This window comes from Trichosurus vulpecula, chromosome 8 (assembly GCF_011100635.1).
Source record: "Trichosurus vulpecula isolate mTriVul1 chromosome 8, mTriVul1.pri, whole genome shotgun sequence".
NCBI classification, from domain to species: domain Eukaryota; kingdom Metazoa; phylum Chordata; class Mammalia; order Diprotodontia; family Phalangeridae; genus Trichosurus; species Trichosurus vulpecula.
Genome location: NC_050580.1, coordinates 86,515,683 through 86,534,385, shown reverse-complemented (window position 1 = coordinate 86,534,385; position 18,703 = coordinate 86,515,683). Strand labels below are relative to the sequence as shown.

General features: G+C 43.4%; 1 long non-coding RNA gene across 1 annotated transcript; it reads left to right on the top strand.

The window, feature by feature from the left end:
• Positions 1 to 9,803: 9,803 nt before the first annotated feature.
• Positions 9,804 to 18,351, top strand: LOC118859154. Its single transcript, XR_005011043.1, has 2 exons — positions 9,804 to 9,927; positions 18,149 to 18,351. It is a non-coding gene; the product is annotated as an uncharacterized LOC118859154 (long non-coding RNA).
• The last annotated feature ends 352 nt before the right edge of the window (positions 18,352 to 18,703 follow it).

Genomic DNA, 18,703 nt, shown 5'->3' with positions numbered 1-18,703 from the left:
CTACGGTAAGAAGATTACCCACTAGCCTCTAGTAAGCTCTGCTACCGGCAGCTCAGCTTCGGCTGTTGGTGTCTCTGGCTCCAACCGGAAAAGGAAAGGAGGATCTTCAAGCTGTCCTCTCCCCTCTTATAGAGTTTTTGACATCATCAAGCGCCGCCTGAACGACCAGGGCCGATTGGTTCTTGACTTGGCCCTTCCCCCTAGCGTAGACCACGTTAACACACTTCCCCTCAGCCAGCCCCACGACTCATCACACAGGAAGCTCTGGTCCTGCCCCAGAAGAGCAAGCCCCAGCGTCCAGGGAAGCTCAACGAGGCAAGCTGAGTCATTCAAAGAAAACAAAGTCCATTCTGGCTACACTCCACCCCTCACAATGTTCTAGGATGCACAATCCAATCATAATTCAAATTAAATTATATATCCTAGAACATTGTGATCCAATTATGCAGGAAACTAAAACATCATTCACAATAAAGCAAAACATATCATTCAGTGACATTCCCAAATATTGGTTTACGATTCAAATGTGATCCACCCCTAGATCCCAGCCAGATAATCTCTTCAACCAATCATCCCAAAATAATTATTAATAATTCAAATGTCCACCCCTAGATCTTCGTATCCATTACATAGGATCAATAATATCATAACAATAAAACAATATAGCAAGGATAACACAAAATAAGTACACAGAACACTATCATCATTCCCCCCCTCAAACAATTGGGGCTCAAAATCTTGGGGTAATGGGTGAAGGTCTCATTTTCCATAGCTTCTTCTTGCTGAAATTGGATGTAGAGGTGTCCCTGCCCCAAAGAGTCCCATTCCAGAGTTCAGTTCTTTAGCGAGCTGGCAGGAATTCCAAGAATGCTACGTACTTAGGCAGTCACCGGAAACTGCAGGGTGCTTAAACCTGCAGGAGACAGAACTAGCGACAAGGTTAACTAAAACAGAGAACAAAAAGAGTAGGCAAGTATGGGCTATTAACCTTTAAATAAAATCATCTCCAGTTTAGTTGAAATTTCAGTTATGCAGAGATCCAATATCAGAGCCAAACTCAGATGGGAAATGTTTCTTTTTAAACAGAACACAATGAGGAAACTAAGCCAAGAAGATCCCACCCTAGATGGAGACCAGGATTGTCCTCCCAGCCTTTCCCCAGATGTACAAGGGAAACCAGGAGGATCCCATCCTAGATAGACTAGGATTGTCCTCCCAGCCTTTCCCCAGATGTACAAGGGAAACCAGGAGGATCCCATCCTATATAGACTAGGATTGTACCCCCAGACTTTCCCCAGATGTACAAGCTTTCATCCGTTAATCACACAAAGTCACCTTCCCTCTGAGTGGCTTGTGTCAATTACCAGCATCAGCCATACCTGTGGGGTCCGTGAACCTAATATTATAGCCCTATTCACGGTAAAATATATGGTTCAGGGGTACGATTTGGTAATTATCTTCCCCTGAATAGACAACTGTTACAGTGTTGTTCTTCCCATGGGCTATGACTTCTGCAGCCTTTGGAATATCATCTGGCTTCCGTTTTACCCATACCTTAGCTCCCAACTTTATTCTATCAATGGAGCAAGCCCCTTTTGCCCCTCTAGTAGTTATTCTGGGAGGAAGGTCAGTTTTCACAAAGGGTATTTTTTCACAGGGGATAATAATCACTTGAACTATCCTATCATTCCTACCAAATTGTACAGGTTTTTCACCCAAATTCTGGAGTGTCACAACAATTTCTTTTTGATAATTCGAATCTATCACTCCAGCCAATACATGTACTCCTTGAGCTGCTAATCCTGGTTTAGGTAATATCCATCCAAAATGATTCTTGGGGATTCTCATACATACTCCAGTAGGGGTTTTTCTTATCTCTTTCCTATTCAACCTAAAATTCTCTATACAATGTAAATCATATCCTGCCGAACCAGGTGTTCCTGGACATGGTAGGGGGACATCTTCCCTCACAGTCCAAAATTCAATATTTTGGATCTCACGTGTTTGCTGTTCTCTAATCTGCAAATTTGGGGTCATCATTCTGGCTAGAGGTGTACTCCCCCCTAAGGGCCTATTATTCAAATTACGTAAGGCAATAGACAAATTATCCTTCCAATGTAGATATGAATTATTAGAGCTTAATTTTCTCAGCTGTTCTTTCAACAATCCATTCATTCTTTCAATCAGCCCAGATGCTTGTGGGTAATATGGAATATGATATATCCATTCTATATTGTTCAACACACAATATCTTTTCACTTCTTTGCCCTTGAAATGTGACCCATTGTCACTTTGAATCTGCATTGGGGTTCCATAGTATAAACTTACAATATCTAGGGTTTTACAGGTGTTTTTCTGAGTTGCATCCTTATAAGGACAAGCCACTAGTACACCTGAATAGGTGTCAACACACGTACATACATATTTACATCCTTTATCCTGGGGTAGTGGGTCAATATAATCTATCTGCCAAATTTGGGCTGGAACTTTTCCCCTTGCTATTTCTCCAGTTACTATCCTAGGAAGAGTTCGTTCTTTTTCTAATTGACATATACAACACCCCTCTGTTATTTGTTTTAACAACGCATGAGAGATACTGATACCCCGATCCTGTGCCCATCGGTGGGTGGCCTGGACCCCTAAATGGCTGGCGGTCTGGTGGACCCATCTTGCTAAGGCTGAGTCATCAGTTGGAGTTGGAGTAGGAACGATACATTCAGTGGCAATCTTTGCTAGTCGATCCGCGTGTGCATTGTACTCACGCTCTGGTGTGGTCAGGGTCGCGTGAGCATCAGCATGAAAAACTGACAATTCTGTAACCAAAGACATGTCCCATATATTTTCCCATAACTCTTTACCCCAAACTTGTTTGCCATGAATCTCCCAATTGTGATTCCTCCATATAGGCATCCAAGTAGCTAATCCATTAGCTACCGCCCATGAATCAGTAAATATATGACACTGTCCTCCCTTCTCCATTCTGATGGCCTGATGTACTGCCATCAGTTCAGCATATTGGCTACTTCCCCCTATCCCAGAACTTTCCAGAGTTCGCCTAGTACAGGGGTTATAGGCTACTGCTTTCCAATGTCTCTTCTGTCCTAAATATTTTGCTGTCCCGTCAGTAAACCAAGCGTGTTTCTTCTGTTCTACACTTAGTCCATCATACCCATTATTCCATTTCACTAAGGATGGCACCATCTGTTGCTTAGATTCAATGGGTTTTTCATTTCTCTCAGTGCCAATGTTCGCCACCGATTCATGTAAAGCAGAAACTCCACTTTTGCCTGCTCTGGACCTATTCTGAATATACCACTTCCATTTGATTATGCTCGCCTCTTGTGCATGTCCAATTCTGTGAGAAGCTGGGGTACCCATTACCCAAGTCATAATTGGAATTCCAGGCCTTAATATCACTTCATGACCCAGGGTTAGTTGCTCAGTTTCTACTAAAGCCCAATATGCAGCTAACAGCTGCTTCTCAAAAGGTGTATACTGCACTCCAGATAAGGGCAGTTTCCTTGACCAAAAGCCTAAAGGTACACTTCGGCTCTGTTGTTTTTGCCACAGACTCCAATTTGCATAGTCATCTTGTACAGTCACTTGTAACTCCACTGGACCATTTTGCATAGGCCATAAGTCCAGAGCTAATTGTATAGCAGCCTTTGCTTCCTCAAAAGCTCTACTTTGTTCAAGGCCCCAATCGAATTCACATTTCTTTCTGATGACTTTATACAAGGGTTTTAAAATCTGTCCCAAATGTGGGATGTGGTGTCTCCAATAACCAAATAGCCCTATGAACTTTTGGGCCTCTTTCTTATTAGTAGGGGTGGGAAATTGAATTTTTTGTCGAGCTTGTGGGAGAATTTCTCGCAGTCCTCTATTCCACTGTATCCCCAAGAATTTTACAGTTTGAGCTGGCCCTTGAACCTTTGCGGGGTTGATTTCCCATCCTTTGCTTTTCATATGGTCAATTAATAATGCTAAACTCTCCTCCACTTCTTTTATATTCTTTCCCTGTATCATGATGTCATCTATGTAATGTGTAAGCTGTACACCAGGTAGCTTTAATTCATCCAAATGCTCAGCTACAATCCTGTGGCAAATAGTTGGGCTATGAATATATCCTTGTGGCAGGCATGTAAATATATACTGTCGGCCTTGCCAAGTAAAAGCAAACTGGTTCCATTGCTTGGGGTCTATTGGGATCGTAAAGAAGGCATTGGCCAAATCAATAACTGCATACTAAGTGTTTTTGTATTCTCTCTATTAAAGTAACCATGTCTGGAACAGCAGCATACAAGGGAGGAGTCACTTTGTTCAGCTGTCTATAATCTACTGTCATCCTCCATGTCCCATCTGACTTTCGGACTGGCCAGACAGGGTTGTTCCATTGAGTAGTTGTAGGGACTAACACTCCTGCCTCAACACATTCTCTTATAGTGTTGGCAATTTCATCTTGCCCACCTGGCACACGATATTGCCTCAAAGTAATTACTTCAGAAGGTTTGGGCAAAGTGATTGGATCCATCTTGATTTTCCCCACTAAGACTGCATTAATGCCTATTTTCCTCACAGCAAATTGGTATTTCCCTTCAGGTAAATTTAAGGTCATACCCTTCAAAATGTCTATTCCAATGATGTATTCAGGAATAGGCACAATAACCACACTATATTCTTTCTTGGGCAACTGTCCAATTTTCATCATCAATTTAACTTGTCTGGCTGATATTTCAGTCCCTCCTAGTCCTGTGATGGTAATAGGAGTTCCATGGCTGAATTTGTCTGGATTCCCATAGATAAGGGTGGCCTTGGCCCCAGTGTCTATTAATGCCCTAGTTACTGTACTTGACCCATTTTTCCAATATATGGTCAAGTTAATGTGAGGTCTGCATTCCAGCTTACGTATTTCCTTAATTTGGGCTGGGGCCTGGCCTGTTTCCTAGTATTCCCTAGCATGTGATTCACTTGGGTATGAAGGTTCACCATCTGTAGCATTTGCAGGAGCAGTTCTTATTTCCCTATCTCTCCTGTTATCGAGTTCTTTATCTCGGTACATCCTGTACAATTCATTGGTTGGAATGCCATCTATCATTTCAAAACCTACCCCTGCTCTCAATAGAGCAGTGAACATTTCTTTTCTTGTCACTCCATTTTGGCGCCAAGTTTGCTGGCTATTCACCCTTCTCTCTCGAGATCTATCCCTTCCCCAGTCTCCTAAGTCATGTAACTGTAAAATCTTATTTATCACCTCTGTAAGATGGGTCCCTACTTCCCCAAGTAACAGATTCAAAATTAGTTGTTTATAAGCAGGGGGAGCTGTCCTAATTATTAAATTCCTATGAGGGATTCCTATGGGATCATTGTAATATTTGTCTGCAGTTCCTGTCATAATAGCAGTCTTCATTACCTCCTCCTTTAGTCTCATGATACAATCTTTAAGTGAATACCAGGGTCTGTGCTCAGTGGGCCACATAGAATCATTAGTATATCTCTTATTGCATCCCGCAGCAGCTAATGCCAACAGAGTAGTCCTGCTAGCATCATCTCCTCGCTGATGATGTTCCCTAAAAGCTTGCTGAACTAGAAGATCGTGGCTGATACCTATGAATCTCATACAGTCCCTCTTATCTACTAATATTCCACCGGCTCCTTGATCACGGAGCCTTACCATCCAAGATATTAATGGTTCTCCTACTCTTTGGCTGAATCTACTCAAAATATCTGTGACCTCTTGTGGTGAGAAATCTTCCTGAAATTCCCTCATAACTAAATTGCCACCTCTGGTTTCTGTCCTCCTCCTCTCTACGGGACGAACGCTTGTCTGAGTATTTAACCATCTCCCATTCTCTGTGCGAGGGATGTCCTGAACCCTAGTAGCATTTTCTGTCTCAGCCCCTAACACTGTCTCATTTTCCCCCCACTCACTTCCCCTGCCACCATGGCAAGGACAAAGCAAGCAGTCAGGCTTGGTCTGGGCTGAGTTGGGATGCACTCTTGGCTTGTTTGGCCTCCTGTTGCTCCTAGCCACATTAATAGAAAAGTTCTCATCTGAGTCAGTGGGTTCTTGAGCAGCAATTTGTTCTCCTGCTATCTGAGATTCCCCTTCTTGCTGTGGGGTAGGAGTGCCCCCATCTCTTTCACTTAATCTCAATCTTTCATATACTAGCCGGTAGGCTGATAACACTATCCAGGTTTGCCTAGATAGTGATGCCCCTGACTGAATCCCAACCTCTTGTAAACACCTTTCCAAATCCTTAGGATCTCCTCTCTGTAGCCTTGGTTCCCAGTTTTCACAGGGTCCGGCTTTTTTAGCCAATTCCTTTGCTAAGGAGGAATAAAATGGATCCTCCCACCCTGGGATATTCATCTCTTCCTCTGAAGTTCTTCTGCTTCTGAACAGAGATCTTATATCTAGCGATCCCATCCACCTCGTCGCCAAATATATTAGGAAGGCAGAATTTATGATTTCAAAGAGAATCTCATATGTGCCTAAAAGGTCCGGAACCGCAGGATATAAGGAATTCTCTAGGCAGAAGGCAGGAGAACTAAAGCATGTATTTACACTCCACAACAACAAGCCCACAAACCAGCGTCCCCATTTTGATATTTTCATCAAAAGCTTCCAGGCCCAATAAGTCCGCCTTATAAGGGTAACCAGGAGGCCACAGAGAAGCGAGATGGTATAAGGCAAAATCGTATACATGCTTCCCCTCTACGGTAAGAAGATTACCCACTAGCCTCTAGTAAGCTCTGCTACCGGCAGCTCAGCTTTGGCTGTAGGTGTCTCTGGCTCCAACCGGAAAAGGAAAGGAGGATCTTCAAGCTGTCCTCTCCCCTCTTATAGAGTTTTTGACATCATCAAGCGCCGCCTGAACGACCAGGGCCGATTGGTTCTTGACTTGGCCCTTCCCCCTAGCGTAGACCACGTTAACACACTTCCCCTCAGCCAGCCCCACGACTCATCACACAGGAAGCTCTGGTCCTGCCCCAGAAGAGCAAGCCCCAGCATCCAGGGAAGCTCAACGAGGCAAGCTGAGTCACTCAAAGAAAACAAAGTCCATTCTGGCTACAGATATCTAGAGTATTAATGAAAAGAAATGCTAGGGAAATGCTATACCAGATATTAAACTGTATTATAAAGCAGCAGTTATCAAAACTACCTGGTACTGGCTAAGAAACAGAGTTGTGGATCAGTGGAATAGGATAGGTACACAAGATGGAGAAGTCAACAACTATAGCAATCTACTCTTTGATAAACCCAAAGAGGCCAGCTTCTGGGGTAAGAATTAGGTATTGCACAAAAACTGCTGGGAAAATCAGAAAGTGGTAGGGCAGAAACTGGCATGGACCAATATCTTACACTACATACCAAAATAAAGTCAAAATGGGTTATGATTTAGGAATAAAGGCTGATAACTATATGCAGTTTGGGAGAGTAAGGAATAGTTTACCTATCAGATTCATGGGAAAGAAAAGAATTCATGACCCAACAAGAGATAGAGAATGTTACAAAATGCAAAATGGATAATTTTGATTATGTTAAATTGAAATGTTTTTGTACAAAAAAAGCCAATGCAACAAAGATTAGGAGGGAAGCAGAAAATTGGGAGAAAATCTTTACAACCAGTGTCTCTGATAAAGGCCTCATTTCTAAAATATATAGGGAACTGAGCCAAATGTATAGGAATACAAGTCATTCCCCAATTGAGAAATGGTTAAAGGATATGAACAGGCAGTTTTCAGAGGAAGAAATTAAAGATATCTATAGGCATATGAAAAAATGCTCAAAATCACTACTGATTAGAGAAATGCAAATCAAAACAACTCTTAGGTACCACACCTCTCCTGTCAGATTGGCTAAAATGACAAAACAGGAAAATGATAAATGCTGGAGAGGATGTGGGAAAATTGGGACATTGTTTCATTGCTGGTAGAGTTGTGAACTGATCCAGCCATTCCGGAGAGCAATTTGGAACTATGCCCAAAGGGCTATAAAAATGTTCATACCCTTTGACCCAGCAATACCACTTCTAAGGTTGTATCCCAAAGAGATCACACAAGTTGGAAAAGGACCCACATGTACAAAAATATTTATAGCTACTCTTTTTGTAGTAGCAAAGATTGGAAATCAAGGGGATGCCCATCAATTGGGGAATGGCTGAATAAGCTGTGGTATATGAAGGTAATGGAATACTATTGTGCTATAAGAAATGGGGATGATACAGACTTCATAATAACCTGGAAAAACCTACACGATATAATGCTGAGTGAGTGGAGCAGAACCAGGAGAACATTATACACAACCACAGATATATGGATTCTGTGATGACTAACGCTGATAGGCTTGGCTCTTCTCAGCAACACAGGGTGCAAAGACAACTCCAAAGGACTCACGATGGAGAATACTATCTACATCCAGAGAAAGAACTGTGAAGTATGAATGCAGATTGAGGCACACTTTATGCTCACCTTTTTTCTCCCTTTTTTTTCTCTCTTTTGTTTTTGTTTTGGGGTTTTTTTTTTTTTGGTTCTGTTTCTTCTTTCTCATGGTTCATTCCATTGGTCATAATTCTTCTCCACAACTTGACTAGCGTGTAAATTAGTTCAATGCGAAGTTATACATGGAAGATGTATAGGATTCCAGGCCGTCTTGGGGAGGGAGTGGGGGGAGGGAGGGAAGAAAATCTGGAACTCAAAATTATGTAGAACCAAGTGTTGTAAACTAAAAACAGAAAAAAAAGAAGATTGGAAAGGTAGGAGAGCATCAGATTATGAAGGACTTTAAAAACCAAACAGGATTTTTATTTTGATCCTGAAGGTAATAAATAGGAAGGCGCTAAAGTTTGTTGTTGTTGTTGCTTTGGGGGGGTTGTTTGTTTGTTTTATTGGGGGGGGATGATATAATAAGACATACGGTTTAGGAGAATCACTTTGGGAGGTGAATGGAGGATGGACTAGATTTTAAAGAGACTTGAAGGTGGGAAGGACGGGCAAAAGCAGGCATTTATTAAGTACCTACTGTGTGCCAGTCACTATGCTAAGCACATTACAAATCCTCTCATTTGATCCTCATAACAACCCAGGGAGGCAGGTGCTATTATTGTCCCCATTTTACAGTTAAGGAAACTGAGGCAGACAGAGATTAAGTGACTTGCTCAGGGTCACACAGCTAGAAATATCTGAAGAAAAATCAAAGGAGAGTTCAGAAGTGGGTAATGGGAAGCAAAGAGAATTCTGACTCCCCCACAATGACTGATGGGGGAAGGCAGTTTGAGTGAAGTTACAATTAGTGCAGGAGAGAGTAACCAGTGACGCCATGTCATCAGGAAGGAGACACATCTCTCCACAAGTTCAGGAAGATGGGAGGAGTGAGAAAGCAAAGGGTCTAAGATGAATTGACTATAGAATTCCAGATGAATTAACTATAGAGTAGTCAGTCATTCTGGAGAGCACAATGGAAGAGATGGGTGGATCTGGAGTGCAAAGTTGTGGGGGCTTTGGCTAAGGGGGGGGGTGGGGAAAGGAAGCAGGCAGAGGGACAGAATGGGGTTTATAGAATGTCATCCAGGGTTTCAGAATCATTGGGATGGGAGAGTGTGACTAATATGCTAAACAATGAGATAAGAGTTAAGGCAGATTAGTAACTAGAAAGAAATCCACTGAGGGAAGGAGGTGATTAGACTGTGCAGCACCCTCCCCTGAAGTCTAACCTGGTGGCTAACGGTGAGGTTAAGTCTCATAAAGCCCAGGAGGCCCAACCAATAACAAAGCAAGCAAGTCAAAGTACAACCTGAAGGACTGGACAGGAAGTAGGAGCTGGCATTTCAAGGTGAGTCTGTCTGGCCTGACTTTTGGAGCACAGGAAGAAGCCTGAAGCCTGGATCAGAGCTGATAACAGGACACCTGGGAAGACTCAGGAGTAAGGTAAGATGTTGGGTCAAGGATGATGCAGGAGTGTGGGCAAAGGGCACAGGCAGGTAGGCAGGCTGAATCTAGGGCTCTAAATTGCAGGTGTGAGGGCAGAGACCACAGGGTCACTGGGGCTAAATTCCAGAAGCAGCAGCACCTGGTAAATCCCAGAGACAAAGTAGATGCAGCTGCTCCTGTGCACAGTGTCTGGCCCCCTAATCATAGCTCAGAGAGATAAATAATCTCTTAATCAAAAAGGTGTTGCACTTTGGTTCTCAACCCCTTAGAGCTATCAGTGGCATCAAATCCTAGTACAAGTCAAGCCACTAATATGTACATCAGAATCCCTGCAGGCCACAGGTTGACTCAGTTTTAAAATGTGATGTTATCTGTATTTTTTCGTATTGTATTTCCTTTTGTTAAATATTTCCCAATGACATTTTAATCTGGTACCTATTGCATTAGATGCATAGATGCCTGCAGGCTACGTGTTTGTGTTTGACACTTCTGCCTTACATGACATTGTCTTCCTCTTGGCATTCTGGTTTTAAATAATCCAAGATACTTTGCTTGACTATCTTCAAAATCATTCTTCTCCAGACAGTTTATGTTCCTTGCCTTTTTTATAATCTTTTGATGACTCACTAGGGAGAGAGTAGGAAGGGAGGCATTTAGAAGATTGTGTAAAAACAAAACATATCAGTATATTAAGTCTGTTCTTATCCCAGTCTCTATCAGAGCTCTCAAAATTCAGTAATTAAGTTTCCACTTCCCCATGCTCAGGGTGAATAAGTTTCACTTTCCAGTTTCTATTTCGATTTTCATTGCTACAACACTGCTCTCTGACCCACACACACATTCTCAGTTTCACTTTCCAGTTTCTGTTCCGATTTTCATTGCAACGACCTCACACTGTGCCACCCCCAAACAAGCACTTTGTTGCCGATTAGCTTCTCTTTTGAATGGCCCCAAACTCAGCTGCCTTGAGAAGCATCAGACAAGTGAACTAGGCTTCTGTAAAGGAAATCAGACTCTTTCACATCCTTTCAGAACTACAAAGAAGTAGCCAGGACTGATGAAATGAAGAGTTGTCTTTCTCTTCTATTACCTTTGAAATTTTCTAACTGCTATTTTATCAGACAAATGGGTGAGCATCCTTCATACCCACTGATCATACAGCCCCATTGGGGGAGAGAGCTCACCCTCCAAGACAGTACATGATCAATGGCAAATGATCTAATTGCTAGGAGAGTTCAGAGGGGGAAGAGAGAAGGGAAGGCCAAAGGCTTGGTAGAGAGTAAGACTTTAGCTGTATTTTGGAAAATGGATAGAATTTAGATGAGCAGCCTGCTGGGAGGAGTGCATTTAAAGGGGAAAGGATACAGGCACAGACACCATAGGTCTATATGGGCAGAAACAGAGCTTGAAAAGTATGAAGGAAGATCTGAGCAAAGTGCGCAGACACTGATCAGACTGAAGGGCTTATCTAAGAGAGCAAGGACCAGGACTTGAGGGTCCAATGAAGAAACTGGGTCTTTGCCCTCTACAGAGTAGAGATTTACATTCAAGGGTTTGCAAATGGGGACATGACCTGATGAAAGGAGGGATGTTAGGAATATTAATCTGGCAGTGGTGTGCAGGACAGACTGGAGTCAAGTGAGAATGTTTAGGAGGCTCCTTCAATAGTCCAAGCATGAGATGATGAGGGTCTAGAAATGCAAGGAAAGGAATAGGAGAAGCCCAGAGAGGGAGAGAGACTTGATGTGAGCTGCCAGGTGGTGCCCTGGTACATAGAGCACCGGGTCTGGAGTTAGACAGACTCATCCCTCCAAGTTCAAATCTGGCCTGCGATACTGCCTAGCTGTGTGACCCTGGGCAAGTCACATAAGCCTGTTTGCCTCAGTTTCCTTATCTGTAAAACTAGGTAGAGAAGGAAGTGGCAAACCACTCTGGCAAACTTCTTTGCCAAGAAAACCCCAAATCCAAATTCAGACACAGCTGAAACAACTGAACAACAGCAAGTGTTGGTACCACTAAGCTGCGCAATGGCCACGTGAGACTGTATAGTGAAAGTCACTCCCAAATGTCACTCCTTTTACTTCAGGGCATTGACTTTGTATTGGTTATGAAAGCCAGTCTTAACTCTGACTCCTAGATTGCTGTGACTCATTCTCCCAACCTTTTGAACTACTTGGTTGCTCAACAGCTGTTATAACTTCAGTAATCACCAAATCCCCCAAAAGTGAATGAGGCAAAGCAACCAGGCCAAAGCTCCTTCAAGCCTTTGAAGAGACTGGCAGTTCTGCTTATACAACAATAGAAAAAGATTCTTCCTAACAAGTCAGTCAATTAATAAATGTTTATTAAGCACCTACTATGTGCCAGGCTTTGTGCTAATAGGGATACAAAAAGAAGAAAACAGTAGTCTCTGCCCTCAAGGAGCACATGATCTAATGGGAGAAAAAACAAACAATTCAAATATTTACATACAAGTTATATACAGGATAAATAGGAAATAATTCAGAGGGAAGGCATGAGAATTAAGAGGTGTTGGGGATATAGGAGAAAATGCCCAGAGCTGATGGATGAGGTGTCTTGTTCACTGAACAGTATGGAGGTAGGTGACACTGGTGTAGCCAGAATGGCCTTTGTTTTCTTTGAATGACTCAGCTTACCTCATTGAGCCTCTGGACACTGTGGCTTGCTCTTCCGGGGCAGGAAGCCCAAAGAGCATTCCAGGAAGCAGACAACTTCCTGTGTGATGAGTCATGGGGCTGGCTGAGGGGAGGTGTTAACGGCTATGCTAGGGGGAGGGGCCAAGTCAAGAACCAATCGGCCCTGGTCGTTCAGGCGGTGCTTGATGATGTCAAAAACTCTATAAGAGGGGAGAGGACAGCTTGAAGATCCTCTCTTCCTTTTCCGGTTGGAGCCAGCGACAGTTACAACGACAGTTACAGAGGCAGTTACGACAGTTACGTCAGTTACAGCCACAGCCACAGACACAGCTGAAGCAGGAGCTGCCAGTAGCAGAGCTAACCTACGGGAGAAAGCTGAACAAAGACTTCAGGCCATTACAGCGACAGTTACAGCGACAGTTGGAGCCAGAGGCAGTTACAGAGGCAGTTACGACAGTTACGTCAGTTACAGCCACAGCCACAGACACAGCTGAAGCAGGAGCTGCCAGTAGCAGAGCTGACCTACGGGAGGAAGCTGAACAAAGACTTCAGTCCAGTGGGTAATCTTATTACCATAGAGGGGGAAACATGATTTTGCTTTACGCAATCATGCTTCTCTGTAGCCTCCTGGTTACTCTTTCAAGGCGTACTTATTGGGCCTGGAAGCTTTTGATCAATATATCAAAATGGGGTTGCTGGTTCATGGGTTGGTTACTGTGGAGCCTAAATAAATGTTTTGATTCTTCTGCCTTCTACTTTGAGAGTTTCTTATATCCGGCGATTCCGAACGTTTCAGACATGTTTATGATCCTCTTTGAGATTATAAACTCTGCCCTCCTAATACATTTGGCGACGAGGATGGGATCGCTAGGTATAAGATCTCTATTTAGAAGCAGAACAATTCCAGAGGAAGAGATGAATATCCCAGGATGGGAGGATCCATTTTATTCCTCCCTAGCAAAAGAATTGGCTAAAAAAGCTGGACCCTGTGAAAACTGGGAACCAAGGCTACGGAGAGGAGATCCTAGGGATTTGGAAAAGTGTTTACGAGAAGTTGGGATTCAGTCAGGGGCATCACTATCTAGGCAAAGCTGGATAGTGTTATCAGCCTACCGGCTAGTATACGAAAGATTGAGATTAAGTGAAAGACATGGGGGCACTCCTACCCCACAGGAAGAAGGGGAATCTCAGATAGCAGGAGACCAAACTGACTCAAATGAGAACTTTTCTATTAATGTGGCTAAGAGCAACAGGAGACCAAAAAAGCCCAGAGTGCATTTCAACCCAGCCCAGAAAGAGCCTGACTGCCTGCTTCGTCCTAGCCATGGTGGCAGAGGAAGTGAGTGGGGAGAGAATGAGACAATGTTAGGGGCTGAGGCACAAAACACTACTGGGGTTCAGGATGTGCCTCACACAGAGCATAGGAGATGGTTAAATGATCAAACAAGGGCTCGACCCATACAAAGGAGGAAGACAGAAACCCGAGGTGAAGATTCAGTTACAAGGGAAATTCAGGAAGATTTCTCACCGCAAGAGGTCACAGATATTTTGAGTAGATTCAGCCAAAGAATAGGAGAACCATTGATATCTTGGATGGTAAGACTCAGTGATCAAGGGGCCAGTGGAATATCAGTAGATAGGACAGACTGCATGAGATTCATAGGTATCAGCCATGATCCTCTAGTTCAACAAGCTTTTAGGGAACATCATCAGCAAGGAGATGGTGATAGCAGGACTACTCTGTTGGCATTAGCCGCTGTGGGATGCAATAAGAGATATGCTACTGATTCTATGTGGCCCACTGAGCACAGACCCTGGTATTCACTTAGAGATTGTATCATGAGACTAAAGGAGGAGGTAATGAAGACTGCCATTATGACAGGAACTGCAGACAAATATTACAATGATTCAATGGAACTGCCTCATAGGAATTTAATAATTAGGACAGCTCCCCCTGCTTATAAACAACTAATTTTGAATTTATTACTTGGAGAAGTAGGGAGCCGTCTTACAACAGTGATAAATAAGATTTTACAGTTACATGACTTAGGTGACTGGGGAGGGGATAGATCTCCTCGAGAGAGAAGGGTGAATAACCAGCAAACTTGGCGCCAAAGGAGAGTAACAAGGAAAGAAATGTTTACTGCTTTATTGAGAGCAGGAGTAGGTTTTGAAATGATAGATGGAATTCCAACCAATGAATTATACAGAATGTATAGAGGACTTGATAACACGAGAAATAGGGAAATAAGAACTGCTCCTGCAAGCCCACAAGCCACTCAGAGTGAAGGTGACCTTGTGTGATCAACGGATGAAAACTTGTACATTTGGGGAAAGGCTGGGAGGACAATCTTAGTCTATATCTAGGGTGGGATCCTCTTGGCTTCCTCATTATGTTCCTCTTGAAAAGAAACATTTCCCACCTGAGTTTGGCTCTGATGTTGGATCTTTGCATAACTGAAATCTCAACCAAACTTGAGATGATTTTATTTGAAGAATTATAGTCCATAGTATATAGTCCAAATGTATTAGGAGGGCAGAGTTTATAATCTCAAAGAGGATCATAAACATGTCTGAAACGTTCGGAATCGCCGGATATAAGAAACTCTCAAAGTAGAAGGCAGAAGAATCAAAACATTTATTTAGGCTCCACAGTAACCAACCCATGAACCAGCAACCCCATTTTGATATATTGATCAAAAGCTTCCAGGCCCAATAAGTACGCCTTGAAAGAGTAACCAGGAGGCTACAGAGAAGCATGATTGCGTAAAGCAAAATCATGTTTCCCCCTCTATGGTAATAAGATTACCCACTGGACTGAAGTCTTTGTTCAGCTTCCTCCCGTAGGTCAGCTCTGCTACTGGCAGCTCCTGCTTCAGCTGTGTCTGTGGCTGTGGCTGTAACTGACGTAACTGTCGTAACTGCCTCTGTAACTGCCTCTGGCTCCAACTGTCGCTGTAACTGTCGCTGTAATGGCCTGAAGTCTTTGTTCAGCTTTCTCCCGTAGGTTAGCTCTGCTACTGGCAGCTCCTGCTTCAGCTGTGTCTGTGGCTGTGGCTGTAACTGACGTAACTGTCGTAACTGCCTCTGTAACTGTCGTTGTAACTGTCGCTGGCTCCAACCGGAAAAGGAAGAGAGGATCTTCAAGCTGTCCTCTCCCCTCTTATAGAGTTTTTGACATCATCAAGCACCGCCTGAACGACCAGGGCCGATTGGTTCTTGACTTGGCCCCTCCCCCTAGCATAGCCGTTAACACCTCCCCTCAGCCAGCCCCATGACTCATCACACAGGAAGTTGTCTGCTTCCTGGAATGCTCTTTGGGCTTCCTGCCCCGGAAGAGCAAGCCACAGTGTCCAGAGGCTCAATGAGGTAAGCTGAGTCATTCAAAGAAAACAAAGGCCATTCTGGCTACAACTGGATGGAAAAGTACTTCTTGGGGAGCAAGATGTAAGAAGACTGGATAGATATGAGGGGGCTCAATTATGAAGGGCTTTGAAATCCAAACAGAGGATTTTGTATTTGATCCTAAAGGCAAGGGAACCCCTGGAGTTTATCGAGTAGGCAGATGACATTGTCAGACCTGTGCTTTAGGAAAGTCACTTTGGTGCCTGAATTGAGGGCAGATTGAAGTGGGGAGAGACCTGAGGCAAGCAGACCCACCAGTGGGCTATTGAAGTAATCCACCCATGGAGGAATGAGGGACTGAACCAAAGTGGTGACAATGTTAGAAGAGAGAAGGGGGGTATTTGAGAGATGCTGCAGAGGTGAAATAAACAGATCTGGTAATTACACACAGAGCAGGAGTGGGGGGTGAGAGATAGTGAGGAGTCAAGTCTAGGTTGGTAGCCTAAGGAACTGGAAGGACAGTGTGGTCCTCAACAATAATAGGGAAGTGTGAATGGCTCAGGGAGGGTTTAGGGAGAAAGATAATGAATTCTGTGAGACAATTGTGAAGAAGGAAATAGTGTTAGAAGGCATTTGAGTGCTATGAGATAAAGAAGGGAGAAAAGGGAGCTCACATGGCCTCCATCTTTCTGTAAAATATGAGACAAGATTCTCAGCTGAGGGTGGGAAAGAGCTAGAGGAGGTTTGAGGAGGGATGAAAAGATTTGGAAGAATTGCTGCAGTTTAGTGGGTTAGTGAGATAATGAGGGAATTATAGAAAGATTTTCTGGCAGCTATGAAGACTTGGTTGAGGTTGTATAATATAATTTATAGTATATCCAATTAAAGTGATACAATGATTTTCTTTACCTTCATTCAGCAGCATATATGCAGCCACAGATGGTGAAAGTGATCCAAGGCTGTGGCTTGGCAGGGCCCAATTGGGGACGTTCTATAGGAGCTAATGACTCAAGGACAGAGGACAGTGTGGAGTAGAATTATTTCAACAAGGCATCAAGATGGGGAAAAGAGAGAGTGGCTAGTGCAGGGCTGATCACCTGGGAGAGAACTGAAGAGTTGAGGGGTTGAGAGTCACAGTGTAGACAAAGAGCAGGATTTGGAGAAGGAAAGCAGAGGAAGAGGTGGAAAGTCAATAGAGTATGGTCAGATAAAAGGATTTCTGAATTCTTGAACATGGAGGTGTTTCACGGCTGGGTGATGGCAAGATCAGCAGCATGATCATCTCTAAGGCCTCAGTAAGACTGAGGTAGAATGGAGAAGTAGCTCAGGGGAAGTGAGTAGGTTGAGGAAACAAGTGATTAGGGTATTTAAAGGAGAGTCAATATGTATACTGAAGTCTTGAAATATGCGGGCAGGTGTTTAGAAAGAGAGAAAAATTGTGAGCCAGGTACCTCAGTCATTGAGGAAAAAAAGGAATTGATCTGGAGGTCTGTAGATAACAGCTACAAGGATTTTGATTGAGTGGTAGATAGGAACTGCTTGAACCTCAAAGGGGGGAAGGTTACTGAATGATGGCAGTAAGGGGAAAACCTGAAAGTGGCATTGAGAAGCAAGGAGTATTCTAACTCCCTCACCTTAACCATCTAGTAGAGGGGAATAAATGAAGGTGTAGCCAGTATCATAAAAGAGTGGCCAGGGAGTCTGTGTCATCAGAGCAGAGTCATGTTTTAGGAATAACTAGAAGATTTTAGGAGAGAGAAAAGACATTGTTTGAAGGAAAGTTTGTTGTTTATGAAACAGGCATTCCAGAGGGCATAGTGAAAGGAGTGGGTGGCATTTCATTAGAACATTAGGATAAGAGGGTTTAGGGAGATGGGAATAAGAAATTAAATGGTAGGGAATAGATTTGGATGATGATCCACAGGGGTTCAGAATCACTAAGGTGTATTGGGTATGAGCAGATGTGAGAACATTCATCATTGAGTGGAGGACACCATGCCTCAGAGGAAGCTGGACATGGGGTTGGAGACAAGTAGACCATGAAATGGAATGCACATGACCAGGTAGGAGACTCCCTTTCACAACTCCTCTTCCATTTGAAGGCTAGAGATTAGAAAGGAAATTGTGCATCAGGAGATGGAAGCTAAACCTGCAAAGCAGGATATGGAAGTCCTGGTCCCCACTGATTTTCCACTTTCCCTTCCCTCTACAAACAGGATCATGAGGAGATGGAAGGCCTGAAGTCAAAAGTATCAATGCTCCTCTTTGCACTGGAGGTTCTCCACAGCACAATTGGGAGATCAGACCAGCAACAGAATGTGGAAACTGCATTGCATGGGCACAGATGGAAGGCACTCTCCTGACCTACAGCAGACCTCCCTCAAGGGATATGTTTTAAATAAACTTTTTTTATTTGGTATTTTTAGTTTTCAGCATTGATTTCCACAAGATTGAGTTACAAATTTTCTCCCCATTTCTACTCCCCCCCAAGATGGCATATATTCTGATTGCCCCATTCCCCAGTCAGCCCTCCCTTCTATCAACCCCCCCTTACCCCCCATCCCTTTTCCCCTTACTTTCTTGTAGGGGAAGATAGATTTCTATGCCCCATTGCCTGTATATCTTACTTCCCCATTGCATGCAAAATAAACTTTTTTTTGAACATCTGCTTTTAAAACTTCGAGTTCCAAATTCTCTCCCCTCCTCCCTCCCCACCCACTATCCCTAAGAAGGCAAGCAATTCAACACAGGCCACACATGCATCATTATGT